At 38.2% G+C, this 17,048-nt stretch overlaps 1 long non-coding RNA gene across 8 annotated transcripts in view; it reads right to left on the bottom strand.

Moving 5' to 3' along the window:
- Positions 1 to 4,847: 4,847 nt before the first annotated feature.
- Positions 4,848 to 17,048, bottom strand: part of LOC131336467 (uncharacterized) — a 40,897-nt gene continuing 28,696 nt past the window's right edge. Inside the window, exons 1-12 of one of the 8 annotated variants that reach the window (XR_009202839.1) lie at positions 14,546 to 15,929; positions 14,112 to 14,183; positions 13,592 to 14,033; positions 10,605 to 10,911; positions 9,705 to 9,905; positions 9,397 to 9,591; positions 9,173 to 9,285; positions 8,738 to 9,048; positions 8,555 to 8,642; positions 7,528 to 7,559; positions 7,235 to 7,330; positions 4,848 to 4,908 (exon numbers count right to left, since the gene is read on the bottom strand). This is a non-coding gene — a long non-coding RNA (uncharacterized LOC131336467). Of the gene's footprint in view, positions 4,909 to 7,234; positions 7,331 to 7,527; positions 7,560 to 8,554; positions 8,643 to 8,737; positions 9,049 to 9,172; positions 9,286 to 9,396; positions 9,592 to 9,704; positions 9,906 to 10,604; positions 10,912 to 13,591; positions 15,941 to 17,048 lie in introns of those variants that run through there. The other 7 variants (XR_009202841.1, XR_009202837.1, XR_009202835.1 and 4 more) reach the window with 7 other exon arrangements.

The following is a 17,048-nucleotide window of genomic DNA, read 5'->3' on the forward strand; positions in this document are numbered from 1 at the left end:
TCACTCAGCACCACGTGCTCACTATCACTAAGTTACTCAGGGACTCCATGCTCGCTATCACTCGGCTCTACCCCTACAAAGTCAGCGGCTCCAAGCCCATTATCTCAGCGGTTAAACGCCCATGCTCGCCATCCCCGCAGCTTTATGCTCGCTCTAAGTTAACCACCTCAGCAGCTCTACGCCCACTACTCAGCAGCTCCAAACCCACTATCTCAACTGGCTCTATGCCGTAACAATTCTCAACAGGCTCTACGCCGCCTCCATCATCAAGATATCATCTGTTCTCAAACTCTACGCTTGAATGCTCAAAATCCAACATTTTGAATGCTTGAAGCTCTTCGAATGCCCAACCACTGTGTACTAGATGCTCAGGTTCTATACTTGAATGCTCAAACTCTACGCTTGAATGCCCAACCACTGCGTACTGGATGCTTAAAGCCTGCACTTTGAATGCTCGAATTTTACCCTCCGAATGCGCGGGCTCTATGCTCTAAATGCTCAAGTCCTGAACTTGAAAGAAGCTCTATGCTTAAATCAAACAAACACGCACGGGCCCGTGCACATATTGCATCAATCACATCGAGTCTGCATAATCATCAGCATCATTATGTTTGCCTACATCTAACAATCATCATCATCACATATACATATTTTGCATCTCTCTCTCACTCATGAAACAGGTCAATCCTGCAGTCAACAAACTCTACACCTCGGTTTTATTGATCAGTCCAGCTCCTCGATCCTTTAGCTCTACGCCAAAAATTTATGATGGGAAACCTCCATGCACAGACCTTCAGAATGCAACCAACTCTATGCCTCAATTCTATCTCTACAAACTCTAAGCTCCGACTCCTCATGCTCTCGCCTTACGAATGCAACTGGCTCTACGCCTCAATTCTGTCAAGCTCCGTGCATAAACCTTCAGAATGCAACCAGCTCCGTGCCTCGGTTCTATCACCTCAAGCTCTAAGCTCTGTTTCCTCAGGCTCTTGCCTCTCAACTGCAACCGGCTCCATGCCTCGGCTCCCTTATCTCAACGCTCCGTGCTCCAGTTACTGGCCTCGTGCCCCCATATCTCAAAACCGACATCTAACTCGTCTCCAGAAGATGGCTTGGGTTCCACCCCATATCACAAAATTGGCGTCCGATTCATCCCCAGCAAATGGTTTGGATTCCACCCAATTACATCTATTCCATCAAGCTCATTCGCAAGGATAAGGTACTTTACCGAGCTCCCTCAGTCAAAGTAAGGATTGATCAAGAAAAGTAAACGACTGCCCGCTGTGTATTGATCTACCCCAAAATACTAAGAATGCTCTCCGCAAAAATTTCTCCGGCAACCCCGTGCTCCTTCAACTATTCTCCGCCAAAATCCTGGCATTGCCCAGGTACGTTGCACTACGGTTTTTTAAGCCCGAAGGTTGTCTTTTGTTTCTAACCCTCAGAACTTTTTATTTTTCTTTATTGTCCTCCGAACTACGGTTGGTCTGAATTTCCCCTGTGGAATACGTATGCAGCCTCCCGGTCCGACCATAGCTAAAACCTTTTTCAAAAAATCCTTGGAATAGTGGTTGGACCAAATTGAGTTGCTTTTTTACAGCCTTGACTCTTACTTAAACATGTCTCACGATCCGTCTAAGTTCAGTCAAGGAGGGGCATCTGTAGGCACCCCAATATGGCCTAACGATTATTTCAAGGCCCACCTTGGGAACCATCCCGATGATGATATGGATACAGTAATTGCTGATTGACTTCTCGTGAACCTTAGGACTTATGGTGAGAACTTCTAGCCACTTAGAATCCAAAGCCAAATAACCTTTCAGACAGAAATACCGAATCCTATGAGAATCTTTCTGTCGGCCGTAACATTGATCTCATGGCCTCAGCATCATTTCTTCACCCGTGAAGCCTATAGCTTGAAAATCTCCCTGAGAGATAGATCACTCGGCCGCCAAGTCTATCCCTCGGCTGTAACATCAATTACTCGGCCGCCAGATCCTTTAATCGGCCGCCAGATCGTCTATTTTCCAGATTCTAGAACGTTCTGTCAATCGTTTGATCCGTTCACAAAACCCTAGCAACCAAATTCCAATGCATTCAGGCTATACAAGGAGATTACCATGAGGAGTTAGAGTTGCCCTATAATTCCAATTTCAATTGTGCAATGTGATTGGTTGGAGCAATGTCATCCGGTGCCTATATAAAGGAGCCCTTAGGGCTCCAAAAATACAACAATTGAGACACTCAATCACTCCCAAAAGCCACGAAACTTTGCAATTATACTTTCTCGCATCCCCTCTTTAAAAGCCCCAACCTCCCGAAGGCAGCCGCGATCCAACAATTAAACACTGAAGTTCAAACCCTAAACCTAGGGTTTCGAGAAGCAATCAGTCAATCACCCTCAATCTGAAGCAATCAAACCACTGAGGGATCAAGGTGGTGAAGCCCAGGGGCCTCTGGTCCAATTTATTTTCTGTTTTTATGTTTAATCATAGCTCTCTAATCTTCTGTTAGTCGTAAAGTCTGGTGTGAGGAAGAACGTCGGCTGGGTCTTTGATCCATCAGCCGATACATCAAACCAGGAGGATCTCTCGGCCGTGACATCTATTCACAGGCCGTGAGATCCATCTCCCTGGGATAGATTTGTTTTATCCTGCTTTCCTGATGCATGCTTTCAATTACAGTCGCGGCTCACCCTTAACTGCATAAAGGTTAATTAAACAGATTACTTGTTTAGAATTAAATAAAGCATGAATTAGTCACATGTCAAACAACCATGGGCCAGTCTCACGACTGGGCAGAGAGGAGTGCCTAACACCTTCCCCTCATTGTACCTTTGGCCCCCGTACCCGGAATCTCTATCTGTTTTTCCTAGTTTTTATAAACTAGGTGGCGACTCTGTTTTAATGATAACTGCTATCATGTGGCGATGTTCCTAGACATGGGAATATCCACGATCTTGATTTACGAAGCAAACAACCAAACAAACAGCGATGATCAATCTGTATGGTGATGCCCCACTTTTGGGAGGTGTCTACAGATATTGGTCAATAGAGTTTGGATATGCACTCAAGAAAATATCATATGAACATTCGTGGATAAACAATAGGTGGTGATACGTTCAACAATAAAAAGACAAGTAAATTACACAAAGAAAATAGATGAGAGAGGAGGAAAATTTTACCTTTGAGACCTGAGAAGTCAACCACCCAAGTGATCCAATTAGAGAAACAATGTCTAAATAAAATGAAGACTTCAAATGCAAAAGTTTAAATTCATGGTAGTGAGTAAAAAGTAATAGGAGAAAATCCAAAGGAAAATCATTAGTATGTATCAAAAGGCCTTTAGGAAAAAATTCTGACAATGTATCTAATGAGTGAACTCTTGATACTCTTCCACCGTCGCAATGTGGTGTTGGAGCTCAATTCTCTTATGCCAGAAATTTTGACATTTGGCATCTCAACAAGATAAAACATAATGGCACATGTGCAGGGTAACCAACCCTAACATGGGCAATATATCAAACATCTCTACTGTGGGAATACAAAATGGAATAAGGGTGGACTATATTGTTCAAGAAAACCGACATAGGCGGGTTAAAGAGAGGGAGGGACTGAGAGAGGTAGAGAGAAACAAACCTCGATTCAATGACGTCTTTCGCCACTTGCTCCCAGAGAAATTAAGCCTAACAGAGATAGGGAAGGATTATCAAAAAGGGAGTGACTAAGAGAGGAAAAGGAAAAGGAAAAGGAAAATTGTTTGATTACGTGAGATGTTCGCTTGTCAATTGCGCAATAATTAAATCTTGTAGTTTAAATTGAACTCTGAAGGACAAGTTGAACTAATTGCATTGGGAACATGAATTGAAATGTTGGAAACCCTTGGTAATAGGTGCAAACATCTACTATTTTACAATGCAATAAAAGGTTTTGTATCTAATGTTTTTGGGTCTTTTTCGAAATGACCACAGAGAAGAGAATATAATGCTTATTTCGTTTTCACCATGCACAGCTCTCCAAAATGCTTTAGAAAGCTAAAGGTACCCTACCAAATATAACTAGATTAGTTGAAGCTACTTACATAAAAACTCATCTTTCTTTGATAGCGGAAAGTTCAAGTTTTTTCTAGCTCGAAATAATTCGAGAAAGAAAAGGGCAGGCTCATGGAAAAAATCAAGCCCATGTGAGGAACCTAAGGTGAAGGTGTCGAGCATAGAACATAAAAGTTATAGGTCAAAAGTTGTTCGCAAATACCTCTACCCCATCATATAGCTGCTGTAAATATTAGAAAACTATGATGCATGTAATTCTTATGGAAGGGAGAAACTACCTGTAGGGTATAACAACATGTGCATATAAGGTCTAATTTGAGGAAAAACCGTAGAGTCCACATGCATAGGAACTTTGCGAAATCTAATCCATTCAAAACTAATATTCACTTAACAATTGCCCAAAATAAAAATCCAGTTCTATGACAAGCACGGAGAAAATTTATTGTCACGCCCCAAATCCGGGAGCATGACCAGCCGTGAACCATGAAAATTTATTGTCACGCCCCAAATCCGGGAGCATGACCGGTCGTGAACCATGAAGCAATCATGGAACACGAAGCCTAATTAAAAATATTTTTAACAACTCGAAACCAATAAGAGAAAACTGGATATTTTATTAAAGTGAAATCTGCAACTTAAACCAATATTTTCTTGTAACAAGAAAGCATAAAATCTTGTATTCTCCAACTCCAAATTTCACAATGAACTGCCAATAAATAAAAATGCGAAAGCGAATAAATAAAAGTGCGAAAGCGGTTTAATACGACAAAAGAAAATAAAAATGAAAATGCCCTAGAGGTCCAAACGAAAGGTCACGACAATGCCATAGAATCCACTACAATGCCCCATGCACTAACCTGAAAAAATGTGGAATAAATTTGTCAGCTGAAAGCTCAGTGAGTAGTTAAGCATGCTAAAGGTAATACAAAGTGACATACATATAAATGAACGATAACTGAGGTTCCAAAGAGGTGGTTTCAAATTAACAAAGGAGGTCGATAGTTCAACAAATACTATATTGAACAAAGGGGTCAACAACTCAACAAATAGTATCCACAATATGAATAATGAATTAATGAATAATATGAATAATAATCGAATCACCACAACAGTTATACGAACCAATAAGGCCAATAATATCCAAAAGATGAACAACGATAAAGGAAATCTAAACCAAAGTAAGAACCATATTTTCCAAGTACCAAATGCCAAATATTTTCTCAGGGCTTAGCCCGTTAGATCCAACACCATACTTAAAGTCACCACAGGATGGCGCCTGGGACGTTTTCCCTAAGCCAATCCGGAGTAGGGTCACAGGGTATTTCACAAGTCTTTTCCATATCCGTTGAGCACTAGAGTCACAGGGTATTTCACAAGTCTTTTCCCTACAAGTCTTTTCCCTTGCGGCCAAAGTAACCACGATATTTCACAATGAAGCTCCAAAGAATCAAACAATGGTTGCATCATAATTAAACAGAAAAGAAAATTTAAGTAAACTGAAGTGCCAACAAAAAATAAAGATATGTACCCAACGTGAAAACACTCAGCCTAATAATTTTCAGATGATACTGATGCACCTACCCAACGAAGACAACAGGGCTTAACATTACACCACATAATTGAATTGAAATCACACATAAATCCATAAATGCACACAAACACAAGAAACAAGATTATACTTGATCTATTTTGGTCAAAAGAGGAGTCTAAAAATTTATGTTCTTCATTGAATGCGAAGGAAAAAATATGAAAAGGATTCATGAAAAATTCTACTCAACCACGTCTTACTCGCAAGTCTAACGTTCCACTACAAATATACTTCTATGTATCTAACCCTCAAACAAGCAATATATCTAACACCTTTCCTTGCAACAATATGTCCATGAAGCAAAGAGGTGAATTTACATAAGAGTTTTGCGTATGTTAAAATAAAATAAAAAAAGCTATTTAGTCATTTCATGCAGTAAGTCTTTTTTCCCCTTTGGAGCAATTCATATCACACGTTTGAAGGATACAGAGTTTTCAAATGCTATTTACGCTTCTTATATTGTTAGAAACACTGAACATAAATTGTATGAAGTTTGGTTCTGAAAGGATTTGCTTCCATATCTCACTCATCACTAATTAACAACTTAAAATTACCCCGAAAATGTTCATGGACAGAAATCCATATACCCTAGATTTTGTTATGTGTGAGTGTTTGTTGGGCGTGTCATTCAATAAAGAAAGATGTAAACTTTTAAATACAATAGTCATATGTTAATGGTAAGTGTATTGTACCTGGTTGCTTAGGATCAGAATCGGAGGGAGGCTCGTCGGTGTTTCGCTCCCTCCTCAATTTTTTAAATACTGTAGTAGTCTAAGGGTCGGGAAGTTGTTCGTTTGTATCTCTCATGTCGCATTTCGGGTGTTGGAAGGATACGTCTTTGGGAGGTCTACATTATTGCTGAGGGGGAAAACACATAAAGGGTATTTTTGTTAAATTTCTTGGAGGGTTCCAACCTAAAACCAATTGGCAATAGGTGGAGTAACCTCTAGAATTTATTAACCAAGCTTGGGTGGCTTAGATGAGCGATGTGGGACAAGTCTAACACTCCCCCTCACGTGCAGCCCGGATGCACGTGGAGGTGACTGACCAGGAGCTGACTGACTTACTTGGGCGACAGAGATGACAGAGACTTTTCCACAAGAGGTGAGACCACCCACGATCTAGCTCTGATACCATGTTAGATTTCTTGGAGGGTTCCAACCTAAAACCAATTGTCAATAGGTGGAGTAACCTCTAGAATTTATTAACCAAGCTTGGGTGGCTTAGATGAGCAATGTGGGACAAGTCTAACAATTTTTGGGGGGGAAAATGTAGACAAACATCTCATACTTATATAAGAAGTATAGATGGGCAATCCAGCAAAAGCCAAAATAGTGACCTTAAATATTAAAACTTTCATAGCTGAAGCAATGAGTGGAAATCTTTCATACCCGTAACAAATTTTCCTTTACAATATATAAAGTAAGCCAATGCTTCAAAGGAACACAAACAAAGCATTAGTCAACATTAAAAAAGAAAATGAAAAAAATGCCAAAGAATTCAATGTAAGTTTCTTTATAGAGCACACAACAACATCAAAACCCATGTAGATCCCAATCATTGAGGGTATGGATAGGGGAAGATTGGAGACAGACTTAATATTTGGCAATATGCACAAAGTGGCTGCTCTTAGGTAATATTTACACCGTCATCTAATTTGAAACTAACCAACATCGCAGCCAAAAGGGATCCTACACCCACAAAGAAATCAATAAACAAGCATATCAAACAATTCAGACAATTCAAACAATAACTCCCAGAACTCGACACATCAACCAATTGGGAATTAACTCCATATAAACAAGGCCAAAAACTTAAGCATGTATGCGCTGACCAATGCTGCATAAAAAAATCTTTAACAAAAAAGAAAAGGTGCTAAGTTCTCTACCTTTTGATTATTTCAAAATCCCAAACAGTCAACTACGTGAAAAGAAAATCATATATGAGAAAATAACTCAACTAGTTAGAAATGAAAAAGAGACGGCATGAAGATAGCAAATTGGAGTTTAAGTCATTGATAAAGTACTAGAAAATGATGGAGAGGAGGGGGAACCTAGTGTTTTAAACATCTCTAGACGTATTAAGCTGCCACGGTCCTATTCATGTGATTTCCAAAAAAATGGCAGACTTTGCAAAATAAAAACAAATAGTCCCAAACCAACGTAAGTGGTACATATATGTGAATCGGTGCCAATAACTGGGATATATTCAATTTGAGGTCCGTCTATATTAAGTGAAGTGATAGAAATTGAATGGTAAGAGAAAATCGATACCTTTTGAGGTTTGGCTACATAAAATTGTAAATAGTGCTAATAAGTTTATCTTGTAGTACAATTTTTTTTAAATAGTTAAACAATATTCAATCTCATGATCATTAGTCAAAAGGATTTATTTTCCAAGAAAATTGCAGTCTTTATCGCATTTCCCATTACACCAAAAACATTTTCTCCCCAATAACAATTCAAATTAAACATTGAGGGGATTACATAATTATATCTACTTTCTTTACAATATTCTTTTAAAATTTCAAATTATTCAAACACGTCGCAAATATATTTTCTATTCACTTTCTTATACTTCACTTTTCCTCATTTCCACATTCAACTATAATTCTCTTTACAATACAATGTACCCTAATGTTTTCTAAACTAATTCATAGCATAGTGGTGTGTCTCTGTATCTCTGGCAATAAATCAGTTTGAAGACCATTGCTTTCATTTCTAACTACAGCTACCTACAAGCAATACACAACAATTCACACCAACTCAGGAGGTTGTATGAAGTCCCCTTTTATTAAGAACAACTAGAATACAACAATGAGGTTCTCGAATTGCAATTTGCATTCGTGATAAACCCCCCACAGAAAATGATAGAGAAGCTTAACAAAAGAAAGCATGAAGAGTAATAGAACTTACTTCAGGATGACTAGCCACAAAGTCATCAAGTTTTCCATACTTTTTCTTGTAATCATGCCAATGAAGAGCTGCAAGCATTTTGCCAAGCCTATTTGGAAGATGTAATTGAAACAAATAAAAATCATCAGTGAAACCAAAAGTGCCATAAAAAAACACAGTATGATAGAATTAATGTACACCCACTGTAGAGTTAATCCTGATTCTACAACCAGATCCAGGTGGTATTGTTCGAACAACGCAAGCCAATAACAATCTTTCGTCAAGAAGAACAATCTCCGATGCTGTACCAATTGTAGGTATATTTTTCGGCCAGATGAGACAAATGCTTCAGATAAAATTCCACCAGTGGGATTATTCATTGTCACTTCGCTTAAATCCACATGATTGATTAAAGTGCTAGACAATGGCGTGTTGGCAGAGCCTTCTTGTTCTGTAGTGAACCCTTGACCCTCAAGTCCATGATAAGTGGAAGTGGAAATGGTAATGCTCTTCTCCTACACCGGTTTAAATTCAAGACTCACTTAGCATCTGGCAATTTAAGTCAAGCAAATAGACCATTATCATAAGTAAACAAAGATGTAACTCAGTCACCCTCAAATCAATATCCAAATGACAAACCTTAGTTTCACTATTTTGTGAAAGAGTGTCTAATCTTAAAGCATCATGGAACTGGGAAGAAATATGTTGCAAGCTCTGTTGGGGTTGCGGGCTACCAGGTAACTTTTATCGACCTTTTCAAAAACCAAAAAACCGACTTTCAGCGCATAAAAAATGGGAAAAAAAGGCACACAAAGTAATTGCATAAAGCATCGTTGTGAGGGATAACATTTCGGTGACATAACCTGTCCTTCCTCAGCTGTCGGTCTGATCACTGTATCAGGCCCCATTCCCTGGCTGGAATGAATATCCAAACACTCTAAATGAATAGCTTGCCCATTTGCAGAAACTTCATGGTCATAATTAGTATCTGATCGCAACAAGCTCTGATTAGTTTGGGAAAGAGGATACTGGTTGTGAGTTGAACCATCTGATGAAGCCTGAGAGAGAGAGAGAGAGAGAGAGAGAGAGAGAGAGAGATCACTTAATAGGACCACTCGGTGAGTTATGTGAAAGACGAGACAACAACAAAAATGAATCCATTTTCTTGTACCTGTCAGTTCTACCAATAATAAAGGGGTACCAAGTGAAAATGGCCAACATGAGATTGAGCAACATGTTATGGCACAGAGTGGGGAACTCCTCATTGATGCATTACAAATGGATGCAGAGCAGTTACCTGTCCAGGTGGAAGGTAGGTAGGCATCGCAAGCAGGGATGTTGGGGAAATTACAACACCATGAACATGGTTGACCTAGTAATGCAAAGTGGCTACATTATAACAATAATGTATAGATATTAGATTTTACTGTTCATTTGCAGGCAACCACAACTTTGCAAGGAATAAAGGCCTGCCCATACACAATTAAATAATGGAGCAAGCAGAGGAGAGCACAGAGGAGAGCTCCAAAGAAGAAAAGACAAACCAACCTCACACTTCTGTTGCAATCATTTGATTCCACTACATGAATCATGTTTCACCGTCCCACTCTTCCAAAGGATATATGTTCACTTAAATTTAACAAGCTTAGAATCTTTTGTCAATTTAGGTCTTCCCTACCCATTAGCACGAACAATAGTAGTGGTATCACTCTCTTTTGTCATCATACATTACCAAACGATCTAGTTCTCCCTAAAGCTCTTAATTGGTGCTAAATTATGAAAAAAGACCAGAAAGAATGAACAATCCTGGACACGTTAGCCACAAGTACGAACCCACAATGCAAGTACTGCATGTGGATCATCAAATTCCACGCACTTCAAAAACATTGTCAAACTATGAACCAAACGAATACTGATGAAAGGATGGTCCTTTGGCATCCATCTTCAAACTAATATCCTAGTAATCCACAAAAACGAATTTTTTGCTAGAAAAAGCACCGTACAATTTGGTACTTGCAAGTGCTTTCAAGAGAGGTGGGAAAGAATAAATAAACAACAAAACACATTCTACCTCAGTTGAAGCATCGCCAGTTTTTTTTTTTTTTTTTGATTGGCATTGAAGCATTGCCAGTTGAGACAAAGGATGAAACATTTTCAGAATTTCCAGCTGCAAAACCCCTAGAAATTGTGCTTGCCATGATACTTCCATTGACATCCAGTTGGTTTCCATTGTTCTATCAAAACTGAGAAAAATCTTTAGAGTTCGTTTGGGATATATGTGTTTTGTCAGGGTAAGTTCCACTCCTCTCTCTTGCATCTGCCAGTTCAAGCTGGAGTTGCTGTATTTTATGAGCATGAAGCCTCTCCATCTCCGCAAACTAGCATAGATAACCCACAGAAATAAAATCAGTACTGCTAAAAGCTAACAATTGAGGTTAAGCAGCAAATTAACTGCCAAACAGAGATAGAAAACAAACCACCCAACAACGAGCCAATACATGGCATTGTATTTTGCCAACACAATAATGCCAATGACATATTCGTTTTAATTGTTAATCATCTTCAAATAGTTCTAAAATGAGAAATGTTAAAAAGAGGTGAAAAACAACCTTATTGCGAAAAAACATTGAGCTGAAATTAACGAGCGAACCACAAAGAAGATTGTGCACATTAGTTTTCCAGCTTACTACATGAGGAGAGTCATTTATGAGATGGTTCATTTTGATGCCTCACATACAAAATACATTATCTGGAAAACTATAAACTACATTTTAAGCGGAATTTCTAATTCGAATAACACTTTTTTTGTTCTTCGCTATGGGCCAATAAATAGCAAGGCTAACACTATGGAAATGTGAAATCAAAACATCCTAGCAATTTTCCATGCCACCTCCCGTAATAGAATCAACTAATTAATCTAACACTCAGTAAAGAAGTCATCAATTAACACTACCAGCAAAAGATACTACTTTGTACCGACCAGAAGAATGTATTAGTGCTTAGACAAGTTACCTTCCTTCGTTGCCTCCGCTTTTGGTAGAACAGACTTGAAAGTTACAAAGCAAATAAGAGCATATAATGCACTTAGTTTAGACCCCATATAACAGGTCTGGGGAAAGGAAGATTGGATCAAAACCTGGCCTTGTAGATATTAAAGTATAATGTGGAGGTGTTACACAATCACATCCACAAGAAGTTGGGAGTTGGGATTAACCCCAAGAATGAAATCCATCCTAAGACGTTCATTACCTCTTGCTCAACCTATTACGTCATAGTAGAATCAAATAACTTGTTGAGTGAGAAAATAAGAGAATCTTGCAAGAAAGCAGAATAAAAACTGAAATCAGTTTAATAACATAATTACTCTTCTGGCCTAGGGATACAAGGAAAACCTAAAGTCATTGCCGATCAAAAAAAAAAACTTAAGTCATTAATTAACAAAGGAATACATTATTCCAATTTCCCACCCGTGGTTTCTAACCTCGATGTCTGAACAGCTAGCATTCACAAAAGCTACTTGTATTGCACCAACCAGAGTGCAAAAGATTACCCAAAAAAAAACTTTGTGCAAAACTCATAGTAGACGGGAAAAAGCTCTTACTAAGAAGGTTGTCAGATTGATCATTGAAAACATGAGAGATTGACGAATGGCCAGGTACTAATTGAACCACCTATTTAGCTTTTTTGTCCCATCTATTTACTTATTGTAAAACAGTAAACAAGCTGATTACAAGGTCTTAACCAGTCATAGGTTTTGCAATTAAGCATTTGATAGCCTTATTCCTAAATGTAAAGGGGTTCTTCAATACTTCTAAGCTATGTAGCACCGACACTCCAAAAGGGTGCCGTGTCAACGTATTGGACACGGGGACACAGCGGGGACACGCCCAAATACGTATTGGACACGCCACGTGGCGTGTCCAATAATTTTTATTATTTTTTGATGGGGGACACGCCGGGGACACGGCTGAGGGTCAAAATGTAATATATATTTTTAATTTTGAGGGGTTAATATGAAATTATTCAAAAATATTTGGGTTAAATTGTAATTATGCCTTTATTTGGACCATGGTAATCTTATACATTCATATAGGACATGTCTTCATCAACTGTGGAAGAAAAGCAAAAATATATGTATATATGTATTTATATATATATTTATTTATACACGTGGCGTGTCCCCCGCCGTGTCCGTATCCCCATTTTTTTAGAATTGCCGTGTCCCGTGTCTCGTGTCCGTGTCCGTGTCCGTGTCCGTATCCGTATCCGTATCCGTGCTACATAGCTTCTAAGCAATTAGAGGGCCAAGGAACTTTACCCTCTATCACTCAGATTTGCAATAATACTTCTAACCCAGAAGGCTGTGGCACTGAAGAAGTTGTTGGTTGCAGCCATAGAAGTAATTGAAGAAGAAAAACTCAAATCCTTCATGGGTAAATGAAAATACCCATATATCACAATCATCTAAAGATCCGATTTTTGATTTGAAAAAGAGGGGCGAAACCAAGGAATGCAAAGACCATTTCAACCTAACCTTGAACTCTCTCAGATAGAGGTTACAAAAAGGAAAACAAAAAACCACTTGCTAAAAATAATCAGTAGAACCAAAAACTGAAATCATATGAAAATTGAAAAGGTTGCTTGGAAACTTTGCCTGGTGGAAGCAAAATCATGAAGAGAGGGGGGGGGGGGGGGGGGGGGGGGGAGGGTGTGGAAGGAAAAGGTGATCCAACGAAAGGGAAAATAGAAGTTTCAACCCAAATTCTTCATAAACAAAGGTGCGTAAATACGATAAATTGGCCTTCAAACCTTTGAAGGTCAGAGCCATACCCGCAAGGCCTTGAAGCAACTCAACCAGAGAATCTTAAACTGCCCAAAAAAAAATCTAAGTCTAAAAACAAAAGAAAAACAATTGAAATAAGTTTCACATAGCAAACTTTGTACACCACCATGCTCTCTCTCTCTCTCTCTCTCTCTCTCTCTCTCTCTCTCTCTCTCTCTCTCTCTCTCAATACGACAAGATTGGATGGGTTTGAAAATTCTAGAATCTAAGGTTACCTGCAGATAGGCCGTCTTGGTCGAGGTTACTCGCACCGACTTCAGTTCATGGTGTCCCCTGCGGTTATTTGATTATCAATACATAGCGACCGAGAACAGAAACAATGGCGACGCAGAGCAGATTCCGTAGATGAAGTGCGACAAGCGCCGACACAAGCATTGATCATTGGAAGATGGACAAGTTTGATCGTTCCGATCGATGATCACCACATGGGAAACAGGTGAGACAGTGATAAACCACACCTAAGAACCCAAAACATGTGTATACAAATTTGAAAATATGGAGGCCAAAGATTTCAAACATGTAAATCCCAACTCTCCATTGATATCAATTTTAAGTTTTTTTTTTTTTTGGTTAGAGAGGGAGCCGATGACCAGGAAGAATAGCAAAACTTTGTTTCATGTACTGACATCATCATGTGCATATGTGCGGAGAATTGATCTGCAAAAGGAAATCCAACTGAGTTGAACCATGATGAATGTTGAGTGGAAAATCAAAAGAAAATAAGAAAACAATCACCTATTTATTGCAATAAATTGAGCCAGAGCTTGTGACATGGCATATAGCTCTCCAGAAGCATGGCGAAAGTATCTATGCATACAAGAAAGTTACTTTGGTACACAAGTGTAAAGATATGCAGGCAGGACTTAAGCCTTGTAAATACAAGGATCTTCTCGAATTCAATCATATTAGCTGCGTGTTACATCATTGTGACTCATGAGAAAATGTGATCCTTAACCGTGATGTTGGGAAGAGGGAATAGTATAACTGGAAAACTTCCAGGAATTAAATGTTTACTAGGTTTGAAGGACATTATCATCTAATTTAGCAACCCTTTCTCCTCTTTCTTCTACGCCTTTTTTCCAACTATCTTTCATGTAAGAAGAGAGTGATTATCTATTTAGGACTTGAGCAAACTGCAAAAGGTTGATTCTCATAAGAAATGTTATTACTTATAACTCACCGACGAATTACAGTCCACGAAACTTGAAGCAAAAATTATATATAGCAATACTAGCGATTTTTTATCTCCGAATTTGCACCACTCTGACTCATACCATTGATGGGTCCCGAAGAAATTAGGAAATGCTCAGAAAACAAATGGGAAAACACCATGCCAATTTTCTAATTCACAAAACAAGAGAATTGAAAGTAAACAAGACTCACTGTTCAGAGAAAACTTCGCCAGATTTCATGCACCCAATATAGAAACGAGTTTTATCCAAATGATTAGAAAGCGATGCTCCAAGGGCATCTGCATAACAAAAGAACCCATGTAGATAGGTAAGGTCTGCAATTTCCTAAATGCTATCATATCCAAGATATCTGAAACAACCTAGGAAAACAAAGTTTTACATAGACAATTCTTTCTTAGACATCAGAATCGGCTGCATAAATAACTGGAAAAGAAAAACATATTATACCGAGCTCGCTAAAGCGTAACCACTTCGACAAAAGTTAAGGTATTCCAAAATTTTTGTTGATTCTAAGCTCTTTTTCAATAGGCCCTGTCCAATCATCAGAACCACAGTGGCAATGACCAGCTTTTTAACGAAATAAACCAAGACAAAGAAACGATAATAGATGTAGAAGAACAAACAACCAGTCTGTAGATTCATATCCTAAACGAGGCATCTCAATGGTACATTAGAATGGTAGTAACCACAATAAAAGATATTGCTATTACTTTATTTGTCTATTTGCTTGGGACGGATGTAGTTCAAATAAGTTAATACCGTTGCGTAGAAATGCTTCAATACATTTTCTACATTCATCAAGATTTCAAGCAACGAAGTGCAGAATAGCAGGAACATCAAAACAATGGACTACAATAGATTTCTTATCAAGTGCCAACTACCACAAAACTCAAGATGCATTCATTACAAAAGATTTATAGAAGACCAAAGAGATGTCAGAAAATAACCCTGCCCAAATGGCCTCTTATTACATTCTTTCCCATCTCGACTCTCGAGCATCTAAAAAATAGAAGAAAGGACAATGCCAGTATTTCAAGTTTCTCAACTTTGCCAAAGCCGTTAAGAGTTTAAAGCATTTCTCCAGAAGAACTACCCAAAAACCCAACTCTCTCACGCTCTCTGCATAGATTAAGATACAAAGGAAGGGTACGATCATAACTTGGTAGAGTCTCTAAATGACATACCTCAAAATATTGAAATCACAAGAAATTGAATACATATACAAGCTAGCAAAGCACATCCTTTCCATTGTCATCTATAAAAGGAACTGTGCAAACTTAGACATATAGCTAAACATTCCAGGCTGCTAACTACAAGAACGTAATAGCAAGCTCATAACATAATTGACAAATAAAGACATACAACAAACAAAAGCACAACGGGTTTCTTACCTTTGATGACATGCTTTGGTAAACTTGAGAGAGTTCCTAAGGAAACCACAAAGCTCTAGGTACCAAGTAGAATCAACAGATACTAGCATTAGTGCATCACAAGAGCTAAGTGAAGACTATGAGTTAGAGTTGTCTCAAAACAGAACCTCGAGTAGCTTTATTGCAAACACAATTCCATGAGATGGAATGTAAAAACCATTTAAGAAAAAAAGACATAGAGAGATTCCCAACCTAAATATCGACAGGGATCCTCATAAGTCGTAACTATATTTGACAAGGTAGCATATCAAATGAGCGTCCTCAAAGTTCTAGTTATGATTCCCATCAATCTAAGCTGTAGGAGTTATGTGTGATGCCTTGTCCTCAAGTTCTCATTTTATTTATCTTGTTTCATTCAATCTTTCAAAGCCTTTTGCTCTCAACATCAATAAAGCACGAAAAACAATCAGTAGCATTGTAATAACACAATTAACACATCAAATCAAGCTTGAACATTATTGACTTCTAGAACACCTCTGAATGCTAGTAATACTATACCACATAAAAGTACTACCTTGGGATTCAAAATTTAAGCCAAACTTCCAACAAAGGAAAAAAAAAATGAATTGAAAACTAAATCAAACAGAGAGAAATGAGGTGAGAAAATTTCAGCATCTGACACATTTTTTATAGAGATGTTATACCATCAATGACAATCTAAAAGATTCTAAACTCATCTCACATTTACCACGCTGTGGCAATTAAGCAAAGTTATCAAATCAAAAATCCAGATTGAACAAAATAAATTTAATGAAAAGATGAAAACTTCCAAAGCAATGTATATCAGAGGACTAAGTGCCAACCATTCTCAAAACTGCAGACTCTACCTAAGCAAATAGTCAAAACATCTTTACCATCTAGTAGACGAGACAAGATGAAGAACACCCAAGAACTTAATTAGCTCATTGCAAAAGAACATCCTCTAATAGCAGTTGATATCTTGTAGTCCCATAAGAGGAATATATAATTGATCATTATGAAATTCATCTTCCAAAGTATGTGGATCTGTAAGAAATATAGTAGGAGTAATATTAATGATCCAAACACAA

Source organism: Rhododendron vialii, chromosome 8a (genome assembly GCF_030253575.1).
Source record: "Rhododendron vialii isolate Sample 1 chromosome 8a, ASM3025357v1".
Lineage (NCBI taxonomy): Eukaryota > Viridiplantae > Streptophyta > Magnoliopsida > Ericales > Ericaceae > Rhododendron > Rhododendron vialii.